Here is a 5,546-nt window from a genome sequence, read left to right on the forward strand (position 1 = left end):
CGCCAGGAGGGAGGGATGTCGTGAGAACAGTGCTGGCAACGGAAAAGCCTGGGGAATACCTGGGGAAACAGGGGAAGACAGGTGTGACTGGAGCCAAGGATCCAGAAGGCTCATAGACCAGAATTTGGAAACATTCAGAAAGATAAATTGTTGTATCAGGATGCTTCCAGTTGCTCCTAACAGAAAACCCTGCCAAATCTGGGTTAAACTCAGCAGGACTGGACTGGCTCATGTTTGGGAAAAGCTGGCACCCCATCGCAGACTTCAGGCAAGGCTGGATCCAGAGTTCAGAGGCCACAGCAACAACCTTACATCAACACCTTTTCATTCTTCTCCTGAAGGAAGCATCATCCTAAACCCACAGGCCTGGCTCCAAGGCAATCTGCCATAAACATAATTGAAGGAATATTTTCTTTTAAAACAGTCAATGAAAATGCGTATATTTAAAAATTTTATTCAGAAATTGGCTTCCAGGAAATTGATTTTAGGCAAATTGCTCTGCTTTCAGATATTCTTGAGAACAGAGGTGGCTGGCAGCAGCACCTAGAATTGTATTAGCTTCTCTAATTATGTCCAAGAGGAACAAAAAGGGCCTCCGTGCCTCCACCTGACATGGGTCACTCTGGTGGGTCATCTGGGCCCACAGACCATTTCCTGAGCTAATGACGCTGGTGTGGACCTATCTCCATAGCTTTTCCTGAACCAGTCACTAGGACCGTGCTGATGGGGCATCATTTCGGGGCTTAAGCCACTTGCGCCCCACTCGTGAGGCTGGGGGTGGGTAAAAGCACGCCCTGGGTATGTGGCTGGGAGATGCCCTGGAAAGACTCTGGTGGTCACGGGTGCTGAGAAGTCATCAAGGATGCTGGTTACAGCTGGAGACCGTCTTGACGAGCCGGCCGATTGGACTTTCTTCTATAAGCAGCCAGGTGCGTGCGAGAGTGCCAAGTCGCTTCAGTAGCACCCAATTCTGCAGCCCTAGGAGCCATAGCTCACCAGGCTCCTCTGTCTGCGGGTTCTCCAGGCAAGAATAGCAGAGTGGGTTGCCATACCCTCCTCCCGGGGGTCTTCCCGGCCCAGGGATCGAACTCGTGTCTCTTGCATCATGCAAGTGGGTTCTTCACCACCAGCACCACCTGGGAAGCCCAGGCAGCCAGGTGACACTGGAGTGTTTCAGCCCTGAGATGCAACCTCTTCCAGGCAGTATTTTAGGGAGATTAGCCTGATTGTAGAACGGTTGGGAGAAGCGAAAGTCTGGCAAACCAACAGGGTCATTAGAGAATGCAGGAGGTCAGGCAATGAGGACTGAAGCCAGGAAACCAAAGTCAAAGAGGAAAGATGCAGGGGGCAACTAGGAAGTATTTTGAAAGAAGTAAACAGAGTGTCTCATTAGACATGAGGGAAGTGGTTGGGTGGTGGCAGAGAAGGAGTCAAAAATGACAAGGTCTCTGACCTGGTGAAAATTTTGGAGTTCCTGCCCCATCTCCTTAACCCTTCTCTGCGAGCGGTCCCCTCACTCTCAGGGAGGGGCCCTTGTCCCGGAGCCCCATCGTTTTGGTGGCCTAGCCCTCCTCCCATTTCTAGGAATGGACACTTCCCTCCTTCTGGGAATTGCTGTCTCCTCACCATCCCTCCACAGTCACTGTGGAGGCCACTGTGCTCACATACCAGCCCTGTCTAGGGACACCTGACCTGAGGTGGGTCCATCAGAACTTCTCCTCAGCTTGGCGCCAGAACTGAGAAAGTGAGGTCTGTCTCTCTCTGGGAGGTTGAAGATAGGATAGGCGAGTTTGTGACCTGCTCCTGGCCTCATTCTTCTACACGGACCAAGGGACACAGGAAGAAGTCTGCAGTGTGAAGAAACACAGCCAGTGCAGATACGGCTTCCGAGAAAGTGCCTGGGAGCCACAGCCTGGGTCCCTGAAGGCTGTCAGCGTTCTGCTTGTACTTCCTGTTCTTGGGCTCTGGGAGACACCCACTGGCTCTTTATATACATTTTGAGGAAGTGTTTCTGAAACTGGGAAATCAGGAGTAGCTGTGGAGTCTAAAGAGAAACTACGTCAGCGGGGAACTTATCTGCATTACCAGCGAGTGTGCTGGAGGGATTCAAATTGTACCATCAGTCACGCGGAGATGTCATAAGGAAATGCTAACACTTGTTGAGCAGACTCTTAAGTGAAGAGGGAAACCGTAGGAATGGTGAGATCTCCCAGAGAGAAAATGTGGAGAGAAGTTCAGAGGAAACTTCCAAAACAATCATGGTTTAAGGAGATCCAGCAAAGAAAAGAGGAGGGCATGGCAACCCACGCCAGTATTCTTGCCTGGAGAGTCCCAAGGACAGAGGGGCCTGGTGGGCTACAGTGCATGGGGTCACAAAGAGTTGGACACGACTGAGTGACTGAGCAAAGCACAGCAAAGGATTTACCAGAGAGATGGGGCAGCTAGGATGGTAGTGTCCAAACAAGGGACACTAAGGGAAGAGTAAATTCGAGAATTTTTTTTGATGGAAATTTACTTTCTGATTCAAATTTTAATTTTAATTAAAAGGTTCATGAATAGCCAATACAATTTTGAAAAACAAGAACATCTTGACAAAACACATGTCAAATTGATCTTACAATCATTCTCAGTTAAATGCTGTTAAACCAATTAAATTTGAGGCAAGTGTGAGATATATTAGCATAGTTTTACAAAATAAGATCCTCAAATACAGAAAAGTCACAGTGTTTGGCAAAAAAAAAGAAAAAAGAAAAGAAAGAAAGAATTGGTAAATTCAAGGATCTTAACCAACAAGGAAACATGGATGCGTTCAGGCTGAATTTGGGCAGCTCAGTAATATTCCTTAGAGTCCAGGTTCTGTCCACTTCTATTCTCTGCTGCACTGGGGACTGGATGCATCTAAGTAAGGGTAGACTCCTCCCTTGGCTTAGTATCTGGAAGGACAGAAGAGTGAAGGTTTTCCCAGTCAAGGAATCTAAATTTCTCTCTGCAATCTGATTGGGCCATTTTAGATCATGTGAACACTCCTAACCCAATAAGACTCACTAGAGCAATACGATGGTGTGATCACTCACCTAGAGCCAGACATCCTGGAATGTGAAGTCAAGTGGGCCTTAGAAAGCATCACTATGAACAAAGCTAGTGGAGGTGATGGAATTCCAGTTGAGCTATTTCAAATCCTGAAAGATGATGCTGTGAAAGTGCTGCACTCAATATGCCAGCAAATTTGGAAAACTCAGCAGTGGCCACAGGACTGGAAAAGGTCAGTTTTCACTCCAATCCCAAAGAAAGGCAATGCCAAAGAATGCTCAAACTACTGCACAATTGCACTCATCTCACACGCTAGTAAATTAATGCTCAAAATTCTCCAAGCCAGGCTTCAGCAATACGTGAACCGTGAACTTCCAGATGTTCAAGCTGGTTTTAGAAAAGGCAGAGGAACCAGAGATCAAATTGCCAACATCTGCTGGATCATGGAAAAAGCAACAGAGTTCCAGAAAAACATCTACTTCTGCTTTATTGACTATGCCAAAGCCTTTGCGTGGATCACAATAAACTGTGGAAAATTCTGAAAGAGATGGGAATACAGACCACCTGACCTGCCTCTTGAGAAACCTATATGCAGGTCAGGAAGCAACAGTTAGAACTGGACATGGAACAACAGACTGGTTCCAAATAGGAAAAGGAGTATGTCAAGGCTGTATATTGTCACCCTGCTTATTTAACTTCTATGCAGAGTACATCATGAGAAACGCTGGGCTGGAAGAAGCACAAGCTGGAATCAAGAATGCTGGGAGGAATATCAATAACCTCAGATATGCAGATGACACCAACCTTATGGCAGAAAGTGAAGAGGAACTAAAAGCTTCTTGATGAAAGTGAAAGAGGAGCGTGAAAAAGTTGGCTTAAAGCTCAACATTCAGAAAACGAAGATCATGGCATCTGGTCCCATCACTTCATGGGAAATAGATGGAGAAACATTGGAAACAGTGTCAGACTTTATTTTTTTGGGCTCCAAAATCACTGCAGATGGTGATTGCAGCCATGAAATTAAAAGATGCTTACTCCTTGGAAGAAAAGTTATGACCGATCTAGAAAGTATATTCAAAAGCAGAGACATTACTTTGCCGACTAAGGTCCATCTAGGCAAGGCTATCATTTTTTTCAGTGGTCCTGTATGGATGTGAGAGTTGGACTGTGAAGAAAGCTGAGATTAACTGTGGTGTTGGAGAAGACCCTTGGACTGCAAGGAGATCCAATCAGTCCATTCTGAAGGAGATCAGCCCTGGGATTTCTTTGGAAGGAATGATGCTAAAGCTGAAACTCCAGTACTCTGGCCACCTCATATGAAGAGTTGAGTCATTGGAAAAGACTCTGATGCTGGGAGGGATTGGGGCAGGAGGAAAAGGGAACGACAGGATGAGATGGCTGGATGGCATCACTGACTCGATGGACATGAGTCTGAGTGAAGTCTGGGAGTTGGTGATGGATAGGGAGGCCTGGTGTCCTGCGATTCACGGGGTCGCAAAGAGTCAGACACGACTGAGCGACTAAACTGAACTGAACTGAGAGCAATACTGGTTTACTTATTGGCTTGGACCAATCAGGAGCCACTCTTTGAGCTAGGGGTGGGATCAGATCCCGTGTAGCTCCTTGCTGTAGAGGCTGGCAGCCCCACCTGCAGCTCCAGGGAACATGCTCAGGGTCATGTTGGGGACAGAGAGAGGGGATTGGAGGCATCAAAGGCAATGAACAGTCCCCAACAAGTGGCCCAGAAGGCCTGCATGAGCTGGCCCTGCCTTACCTTGCTCCTGATCTCTGTGCTTTGTAAAATTCCCAGGATGTACCAAATTTCTTCCTCCCTCATGATCTTCTCATAGACTGATCACTTTAAGGGGAATGACTGAGTGAGTGAAAGTTGCTCAGTCATGTCCGACTCTTTGCAACCCCATGGATTATGCAGTCCATGGGATTCTCCAGGCCAGAATACTGGAGTGGGTAGCCTTTCCCTTCTCCAAGGGCTCTTCCCAACCCAGGGATCAAACCCAGGTTTCCTGCATTGCAGGCAGATTCTTTTCCAACTGAGCTATCAGAGAAGCCCTATGGGGAATACTTGACAATATTTGTTGCCTTAACTAATTCCTATTCTTGTAGCAAGTCTCACTTAAATGTTATTCTTTAAAGAGATCTCTCCAATCCTCCTAACTAAATTAGCACCCCTTAGGTGGCTACTAGAATCAGATTTCAAATTGTAATTACGTTTATATTATGTTCAGTTGTACTTCTGTAGGGCAGGGCCCATGTTTGTTCTGCTCACCAATGAACCCTCCAAGATTGGCACACAGCAGAAGCTCGAGGAATATGTGATGACCACTTCTTTTTCTGATTCACATCTATTGTCTTTTTAAGCCCCTGAGACATTTTTGGAGGTTTCTTGAATGTAAATATTTCTGTAAAACAATATTTCTTCCAAAAGAATGATGACTTTAAATGAACCTAAGTAAAAAGGAATGCCTTGAAAGCTTATAGAGTCCAAGCAATGGGAC

Source organism: Ovis aries, chromosome 12 (genome assembly GCF_016772045.2).
Source record: "Ovis aries strain OAR_USU_Benz2616 breed Rambouillet chromosome 12, ARS-UI_Ramb_v3.0, whole genome shotgun sequence".
In the NCBI taxonomy this organism is placed as follows: Eukaryota; Metazoa; Chordata; class Mammalia; order Artiodactyla; family Bovidae; genus Ovis; species Ovis aries.